A 10,185-nucleotide genomic window follows, 5' to 3' on the forward strand; every position below is an offset into this window, starting at 1 on the left:
CACATCAGAGGGTTTCTTGGGCGTCGGACAGCGTTAGCCATGACTCGAATGATTTCTAGGGCAAACGAGTCGCTCGAGGAAACTACCGCCCGACTTTCACAGAATGCCCTGCGCGCAGCGGAAATCAGGGCTTCAGAGGGCGATGAACAACGGACGGTTCGGCTTTCCAGGAACACTGCTGCAACAGCTGCTTTCAGGGCTTCGGAGGGCGATGAACAGCAGGTGGTTCATCTTTCCAGGAACGCTTCTGGAACAGCTCTTTCTAGGTCTACTGAGACTCCACAAGAGCGACGCGCAAGGTTAGACGGTAATAGTCAATGACGCCCTACAATATCCGCTCCTATTCCCTTGTGGTGCAGATGGATATCGCTTCGGAATTCCTCAGGTTGAACCGAGTGATCCAACTGTCTCGACGTCAGCAACGAGGACGCTTTTGCGTTCGCTGCAGGTGGAAGAGCGAAAAACATCGTCTACAAAGAGGTTTTGTAGGGGAGTCCTGATTTGTTCTACTTCTACTGTTTAATTCATTTGATTTGCCTTTTTAGACTCGCCTCAGCAGACAAATCCCTCTCGTCGTGTAGTGCACCGCTATTTCTTGCCACTACCTGTCCTCGATCCTGCTCTCTTCCCGCCGTCTGATACCTTATTTCCCATTTTCCGGCCTTCTGTGGATTGGTTAAAAGTTGCCTCACTACCTTTAAAACGTTTCTGCCTTTCTGGCAAGCCAGGCGAATACAACATAGTTCACCTGCGACAAACGTTGCTTAGGGTCTTGCATCTGGATTGTTGTGTGGTCCAGCCAGACTGTTCTTCCTCTGTCAGACAACTTAACACTTCCCCTTGGCGATGGACGCGCAGATCACGTAAAGAACCCTTTAAATAATGCTGCTACTTGAGGCATTTTCACCGGCTAAACCACAGAAAGCGGGTTCGACACTGCATGGTCCTTATCGCTAAAGTCGTTTGTAATTGACCTCCAACACCATGTGCGTATGCACGGGGTCCTCTTTGTTGTCGCATCAGTCGAGCGCGTCCACGCAATTCAGACCTCCGGGAGGCGTGAGAGAGGAGGGCATGAGCGGTTTAATTGTGGGGTTGTTGCACAAATCTCTTACGATAACTACTCAAAACGAATACCCACGCGGTATGCTGCTACCATCATTTTGGGCGTTCTGCCTTACTGCAACCCGGTTTGGCAGAGCTCTCAATTGGGACGATGACTGCGATTGGTAAAAAAAAAAAAAGTCCCAGTAGTGGCCTACAGTGCCCATCCACTAAGGGGACTTTCTGTGTTCATAATGAGACAGAGCTGCAACTGTGCAATAATTAGTTAACATGCGCCCCCTATACCCACTCACTGCTCCTGCTCTCACGTCTTCTGAGGCTGTTTGTGGTCGTGGCAGCGCCGTCTTTTCGGCACAAGAAGTTGTTCCTTCTGCATAACTCCGTTGGCTGATTGGGAAAGAAGAGCGGGCTTAATAGTAACAGTAACAAACCATAACTCCGTCGTCTCTGTGGTTTGCCTGGTGCAAAATAGTTATCCTTTATAAACAACCTGTCAGACACAAGCCTCCACCACCTTCCTAAAGTAGCTTTTCCTGCGTGCACTTTCACCACATCGCTATTTCACATTACAAGGGAGATGTCTTGAGCCCACAATTACCATCTAACGTTGGCAAAAATGGCCATTTGAGTTTTTGTTTCAGTAGCTGCCTTTTAATGACTCCCCCACGGCTTTCCAAGGTGCAGCGCTACTTCGTCTTGTGTGAAAGGACTCACTGCAACTTCTAGCCAACTCCCGTTTTGCCCGGAAGTACTCGCCTAAACGCTCCTTCCATTTACGGCCCTCGGTGGTCCCATACAGGTATGCATTTAACCATAGAAGAATCATAGTACGGTAGAATTTATTTCACCTTCAAATCTTTCGCTATTTCAGGTGCCCATCAAACAGCCGTCCACAATCAGAATGCCCTCTCAGTTGCAAGTTCACCAAGAGAACAATTCCGCCGTTCTGAAAACCTAACTCATCTTTTGCGTGTTACTTCCCCCCTTTTATCCGCCTGTCAATACATCATTTCACCCTACGTTTTCTACGGTACCATACAGGTCCGGATTGAAGAGTCTTTACGCGGTTTAGGGCCGTCAATTATGAGGTAGTAAGCGTTTAACTGTTTAGTGGTGGAGCTACGCTTATTGTGGCTTTCAGCAGCTATTCTTGAAATTTGCAAGAAATCCCGAGCAACGCCGGGCTTTACTGCTAGTATGTATATACAGGGTGAGTCAGAAATAGCGCCCGATTTCTGTCAGTTGATTGTTTGTTTGCCATTTGTATAATGGTGTACAAGAAGGTAGAAATAAATGAATGACATGTTTATCTAACCATTTATTCAAGAAACAAGCTCCAATGAGCTGAGATCCTCATCCTCTTAATGATGACGTCATAGAAACGAATATGACATCATTATGATGTATCAGGTTTGTGATAAATTATCTGTGCTAATGCCCGGCTTGATTCCCGCAAACAAAATTCAAACAGCTTGCCTAGTTTCGGAGATAATGGTATAGGCGATTTCCATTCACGGCGATATTATGACGTCAACTTTTTTTCTAGGAAGAATTTCCAAAATCGGAGATGGTTACTGCCTGCACGTGGGCTTTCTGCATATACATGGCAAGTTTCACGAAGATCTGATGAAAACTCTGGGTTGTGAAACAAAAATGTCAAAAAATAGGAATGGCGTCATAGAAATTGATATGACGCCATAGTGATGTTTCATATGTGCGGTAATTCATCTCTGCTAATGTCCTGTTCGATTCCCACAAACAGAATTCAAAAAGCTTGCCTAGTTTCGGAGATAATTTTTTGGCGATTCCTATTAGCAGAGATATTTTGACGTCATAACTTCTTTTTCTTGGAGGAATTTTCAAAATCGGAGATGGTTACTGTCTGCACAGGGTATTTTTACATATATATGCCAAGTTTCAGGAAGTTTCGATGAAAACTGGAGGCTGTGAAACAAAAAAGTCCACAAGAAGAAGATGAAGAACAACAACGTGAGTAAGACTTAGAGATCCTCCACGAGGATCTAAAAATTATTACGGAACTGTACCAAGCTGTTTTTTTGCAATTTTCAAAGTGCCCTCCCTCGTGATCGATGCACAATTGCAGCTGAGCAAGCACAGAGCGGCACACACATCTGCAGAGTTCGATATCAATTTCCTCAAACTGCAGTGATTTGAATCTTCAATTCCTGAATTGGACGAGGCTTTTCACGATAAACAATCTGTTGCATGAGCCCCCAAAGAAAGAAGTCTGGGGAGCGTCCCGGCCACTCGATCGGACCGTGGCGGCCGATCCACTTTCTGGGAAAGTTTTCATCAAGTCACTGACGAACATAACGTCCATAATGAGGTGGAGCTCCATCATGCTGAAAATAAGTCCTGATCTTGTACTCTGGGCCAAAAGAAGGTTTGCAGCATATCCAGGTAAATTTCTGCAGTGACAGATCCCTCAAAAAAGGTCCAATTATCCCTAATGGAGATATGGCTGCCCAAACTGTCACTCCAGGCAAATTTACCTCCTTCTCAACTGTCACTCTTGGGTTATTCACAGCCCAGTAGACACAATTGTGTCTGTTAATTGTGCCATTAAGCTCAATTTGGTGCAAATTCAGTAACTTTTCAAACTCGCAGCAATAACCTGCAAAACAAAATAAAAAATAAAAAAATTAAGAAAATTAATAATCTGCAAGACAATTATTAACAACATGACTTCCCAGAAAGAATCTGACAGCCGAAAAAACAGAAATCGGGCGCTACTTTTGATTCACCCTGTAAACACGCGAGGTGAATGCATCCAGCGTTGCCGGGATCTTTTTGAATGAATTTAATCTTGTGTACATAGGTCTGACACGAGCCCAGTATCAGTTCCCTATTGGGCCACGACAGTCATCGCCTAAAGGGATTGGTGAGGGGGAAGCACCCCCCCCCCCGGCCAAGGGGCCTCGCCACCTAGCCTATAACCTTCCCTGGGCCCATTCCGACATTTTTTGTTTCAGGTCTCCTCCCATCTTTCACTGTTCAGGAGATTAGCGTGTGCAGACAAACAAACAAAAACTTCAAATTATGTATGTATGTATATATATATATATATATATATATATATATATATATATATATATATATATATATATATATATATATTTCAAGCCTTTTCTTTCAAGCCTCTGGGTCTCACTATCTGCCATGACCTTTCCTGGGAAAGTCACATTTCCAACCTTGCCTCAAAAGCCAGTCGCCGACTGGGAATCCTCCGTCGTGCAAAGTCCTTCCTCGGCCCTCTTGAGCTCCTGACCACTTACAAAGCTTTTGTCCGTAGCCTGATGGAGTACTGCTCTCCCCTCTGGGCTGGTGCTCCTGCCTCCCACCTTTCTCGACTTCACGCTGTCGAAACCAGGGCTTTTAAGATCATTGGCATCTCCCGCAATGAAGCTGAGTCTTTGGGCCTCTCACTCAATCACCGCAGGTTGGTCGGTGGTCTTTCTGTCTTCTACCGACTCCTCTCCAGCCTTGCCCCCCCTGCTCTCTCTGCGATTTGTCCCAACCACATTTCCACAGGGCGCTCAAGGTCCGCCAACAACCCCTTCTGGTAAAACTACCAAAATCACGAATCACTGCTCATCTTCACTCTTTCATTCCTCTTTTTTCCCGCCTTTGGAATAAACTTCCTCACTCTATTCTTTCCCATTCTTCCCTTCAGGCTTTCAAAACAGCTGTTCACCACCACCTCTTATCTTCCCCCATCCAAATCCTCGATCTTTTCTACCCCCGATAATCCACCCAAGCCCACTTCCTTCAATTCTCCTGCTTTCCTTCCTGAAAGTCCCTTTAATGTCCATCTTCCCCTCGCCATGTTCCCCGTCCCATCCCCATCCCTCTCCCTTCCACAGTTCACCTGTGTCTGTTCCCCACTGTTTTGTCCCTTCCACTCCCGCCCCTCTTGTCTCATGCCTCCTTGCTGTGAGTTGTGTGTTAGCTCTCATACGAGCCTCGACCAAGGTATACAAAAAAAAATATATATATATATATATATATATATATATATATATATATATATATATATATATATATATATATATATATATATATACACATTTACATACACATACATACCTTACCTCGACATGCAAACAGAAAACCAAGCACCAGTTCACATGTTTGTAACTGCCATGTAATTCTTCTGCTCTGAGACTGGGAGGTCGGTGGTTCAAACCCCGTCCGGATCATACCAAAGATTTTGAAAATGGTACATGCTATTTTCTTCCTTGATGCTCAGCATTTAAAAGGATAGTGCACAGACAACCAATGCTGAGAAGACAATGGTAAACCATCTAGTACAACCCTTACCAAGAAGCTGTTTTGGCAGCACCAACGCTCTGAGATTCTAATACATCAAATCAAATCAATGTACCTGTAAAGCCTGGCGTTGGTTTAATGGTTAAGGTGGCTGGCTTGAGATCTTAGGGTCTAGAGTTTGAGCCCCCTGTCGGTCGTTGAATCAGCACCAGGTGGGTTGATGCAGCCCGTCATCCTTCCGAGGTCAGCAAAATGAGTACCAGCTTTCTGGTAACGGGCCCTCTTCGTGATGTTCATGCAAATATGCACGGTAAAAATTCCATGGGCGCATCTGCAATATGGCCATGCATATGACAATCAGATAAAATATCAAATGAAATGATTTATCTGAATTCCATGAAGTTCTCTTTCGTGCATGTAAATGTGGGAAGTCATAATTACTTTTCGGAAAAAAAAAAAAAACACAATTATACTTCACATACTGTTTTTGTCAGCTGGTATCCATGAAATAATAAAGTACTGAATCTAATTTACGATCGAAGAAGCCGATTTGAGATTATAAATCCGTTTCATGAATGCTGAACTCTCCTCTTTTCCCCGACACGACTTTCCAAAGCAACCATAAGAGTGAGTGTGAGCTGATAATGTGAGATGCAGAGTGAGATTATAGAGTGCGAGATGATAACGGCCCATACCACAACTCTGCAAGGTTTCTCTTTCATGCTCGCTGGGACAACTCCCCCAAGTTGTACTGGAAAATATGAAAAGTTTTCCACATTGCCAGATTTAAAACGATTCTCTCCTCTTTTCACCGACTTTGGTTCATCGCAGAAGTAAATTGTGAGTGAGGTAATCGACACGGCAGCCATATTTAGCGATGCTACATCACATAAAGAGCGTTTCATCAAAGTGTTTATTACACGTACATATAGTAGGGAGGAGTGGGGAAGGAGGAAATTGGAAATTCCAACATTGAGAAAAGGAACAAAAAGGAAGAGGATAGTAATTGGGGTATCTCTTCATTATGTAGGTGTAGTATATGTTGGGAGTAAATCGAGGGAAAGGAGAGAACGTAGGACGGTAGGAAAAGGAAAGGAAGTGAGTGGAGCTTGCGAGAGAAGGGAAAGAGCAGAGAAAGGAGAGAGGGTATAGAAAAATTCTGCCATGTTGGCACAAAAAAAAAAAAGATAATAACAAAAATCGATGACTCCAAAAGTGAACAACAACAGGGTAGCAAAATGTCTGAGTGGAGACAGAAGGGACAGAAATATTGGGCGGGATATTAAGGGAACAAAGGAAGAGACTTGTAAGAGATATATTGCCGTGGGGGTCGGGGAGGTCCCCATGTAGATGCTCCTCAAAATAATTTACGAGATGATGATGCCATTGGCATCCAGATTAGGAAAAATATCGTGAACAAGTCAGAAAAAAACATTTTATAAATAAGAAAAAAAACATGTCGGGATGGAATCCCAAAAAAGCCACCGAACAAGTTGGGAAGGAATGACAAGGTAGGGATGACACCACAATATAACACCACAATCCTTTTACCGATTGCCATCATGACATCTTTTGACATTTTTCCGTCTCAATCCCACAACAAGTAAAATACAAAGTTACACCAATCCACACAACAAATCTACAACTACCTCTAACATAGACATCTTCATACCATTGTTACTATTGCCTCCTATAATGACAAAAATATCAAAATATGTTGTGATGGCAATCTTTAAAAAGGTTGTAGTGTTGTCTTGTGGTGTTACCTTGTCATTCCTTCATACGTTGCTTGGTTGTATTTTGGGGATTCCATCCCTTCATGTATTTTAATTTTTTTAAAAGTTTTTTTCTGACTTGTTAATTATTGGAATGATTGTTTGGTTTGATGAGTTCCCTCCATCAGTGTGCTAATTTTAATCTGGTAAAAAAAACGGATCCTTTAGTTGATCACTTTCTTTACCCATCCCTGTCCCAGCACTCATGGTATAGCTTCGACAACAGTGTGTTCAGAAAAACCATTAACACGATTGATCTTTTCACAATTGCACTTTTGTGGTTCATCTGACAATTGGAAAAGAGAAATGTGTTTCATTGTTTCTGCTAAATGTCAGATTGAAAACCTTCAAAGTTCAACACGGGCTCAGAAAGCAGAGTTGTCCATTAAAAGTCGATGGGTCTATCACTTTCACGTCACGGACAGTACGGTGGACTCTCTGTCTTCTGCCGCCTCCTTTCTGTTCTTGCACCCTCTGCTCTTTCTGTGCTTTGTATCCCCCAGGTTTGTGCAGGGTGCACACGGTCCATCATCAACCCCCTTCTGGTGAAACCACCTAAATCCAGGATCACTGCTCAGCTCCTTTCTTTCGTTCCTCTATTTCCCCACCCGTGGAATCAACTTCCACATTCTGTTCATTCGCATTCTTCCCTCCAGGTCTTCAACACAGTTCTTCACCACCATCTTAGATCAACCCCAATCCACAATCATGATATTTTCTCTCCCCATTAACCACCCCCCCCCCCGCAATCCCCCAACTCCCCCCCAAACTCACCTCTTTCCAACTTTCCTGTTTTTCCTTACTGATATTTCCTTCTGTATCCATCTTGCCCACCCCATTGTGTTCGTTCTTCCACTGGCCTCATTCTTCCTCACATCCCTCACCTTCAAAGTCTCTCTCCATTCTGTCCCTCAACCCCACTGTTGTATGTTTCCCCATCTCCCTCTGCTGTTAATTTTGTTCTAATGTATCCTGATCCGTTCTATGTTCTAGCTCCTCCACGAGCCTCAGCTTTGTATATATATATATATATTTTAAAGTGAGGCAAATCATTGTTTTCAACAAGTGGCCCCAATTACGGTATCCTCTACTCACGATTTAATTTCTGTACAAAACTAGTGCGTTCACAGGTGGACTGAACAGGAAAGGGCATTAATGAACAGAGAAAGAGGAAAGTGAGGAGGGGATGAAACACAGTTACCTGCAAAGAAGATGTTTGGGTTAGGTAGGGTTAATGGAGGTGGAAAAGATGACTGGAAGATATGGAGGATGACATGAGATGGCAGTGCATCAGACGTTTGAACACTTGAAGGGAAGAGTGGGATTGAGCAGCCTTAGGAAATTGGTTCCATAAATGGGAAAAAAAATTAAATAGAAGAGTTGAGGTGTGCAGTAAGCCTGGATTTGGTGAATTTAACCAAGAGGGGTTACTGAAAGAAGGCATACATCCTGGAGTTACTGAGGAGGGTCGGAGGACGGAGACAGCAGAGAGAGAAATATTGGAGAATAAGCGTGGTGAAAAACAGAGACCACCAAACTGCCTGTGATGTGAGAGAAACATACCTTGTGCTTTAGCTTTGGCACAGGAGATTCCAACCATGCTGATAGTTATAGATTGCACAGAATCCGAGAGGGTGAGAGATATATGTGTGTGTGTGTGTGTGTATGTATGTATGTATGTATGTATGTATGTATGTATGTATGTATGTATGTATGTATGTATGTATGTATGTATGTATGTATATATATATATATATATATATATCCATCCTGGTGTTGGCTCAGTGGTTAGGGCAGCGGCTTGGGATCCAAAAGGTCCTGAGTTCAAGGCCCGTTGAGCCACTGAATTAATATACCAGGGGGTTGACTCAGCCTGTCATCCTTCTGAGGTCGGCGAAATGAGTACCAGTATACTGGGCCCGTGTATACCCCGGTTAAAAAATAGGTGTACCATATCCCTGTGTCGTAAGAGGCGACCAGGGTTGCGTCAGGAAGGGCATCCGGCGTAAAACATGTGCCAAATCACTATGCGGATCATACGGATGATCCGCTGTGGCGACCCCTAACGGGAGCAGCCGAAAGAAGAATATATATATATATATATATATATATATATATATATATATATATATATATATATATATATATATATATATATATATATATATATATATACATATACATACTCGCGATACCCGTGCACATGCACGGGATAGCATTACAACACAGCTGGCAGTTTGTGGCCTCCGAGGTTGATTCTTACCACCAGCATCACTCACCACAGGCCTCGGTTTTGTGAAATTTGTTGATCAAACTTGTGAAACGGATGAATCACATCGTGTCCTATAAACATAAAACGGATGGTTGTTGAATAAATGACAGCCAGTTTTTGCACGTTTGACCAAATAGGATGTGAAAGATAGGAGTGCACTCATGTATTGGGTGAAAAGTTGTGAGTAAAAGCGTTTTTGGGTGAGGATGGGAAATACCAGGAGATGGTGCAGAACTGGACCTTGAACACTCAAAGATTAGAGTGTGATTCATGGACTGACACAGGGAGCTCATGCAAGAGACAAAAGATCACAGGTGAGCAGGTGAAAAGAGGAACAAAGGAATGCAGGTGAGCATTGACAAGAGGAACAAAGGAATTCAGGTGAGCAGGTGCAAAGAGGGACAAAGGAATGCAGGTGAGCATGTGAGGCAAAACGTGCGTGGTTTTTTTAACATGGATCATGTAAAAACCAAATGTGAAGTGTTAGTGTGTCATTGTATTCAATAAATAAATGTCCTTGTTCTTCCACTACGTGTAGGCACTTGTACCCTTTGTACTCACAAGACGGAGAGGGATAAAAGCGAAACAAGGCAGAAGGTCAAGGGGGACATCGTGGAAGTGGAAGCAGACGTGGAGACATGTAATGAGACACAAGTTAGACACCATATTTTAATGGATAATTTTTAGAGTACTTGAGACATAAAGGGAGCACAAACTTAAAGGAGTTTTTCATTTCATTGCAAGTGACTATATTTATATGGTGTTTGTGAATTTTGCTTCAGA

The 10,185-nt window shown here is 43.2% G+C and overlaps 1 long non-coding RNA gene across 1 annotated transcript in view; it reads right to left on the bottom strand.

Moving 5' to 3' along the window:
• LOC147035456 (uncharacterized) overlaps positions 1-5,667 on the bottom strand; it is a 36,567-nt gene extending 30,900 nt beyond the window's left edge. The window contains exon 1 of the long non-coding RNA XR_015062518.1: positions 5,471-5,667. This is a non-coding gene — a long non-coding RNA (uncharacterized LOC147035456). The remainder of the gene's footprint in view (positions 1-5,470) is intronic.
• Between the last annotated feature and the right edge of the window lie 4,518 nt (positions 5,668-10,185).

The sequence above is a fragment of the Eptatretus burgeri genome, chromosome 1, assembly GCF_056783735.1.
Source record: "Eptatretus burgeri isolate ZD-2024b chromosome 1, Ebu_testis_v1, whole genome shotgun sequence".
In the NCBI taxonomy this organism is placed as follows: domain Eukaryota; kingdom Metazoa; phylum Chordata; class Myxini; order Myxiniformes; family Myxinidae; genus Eptatretus; species Eptatretus burgeri.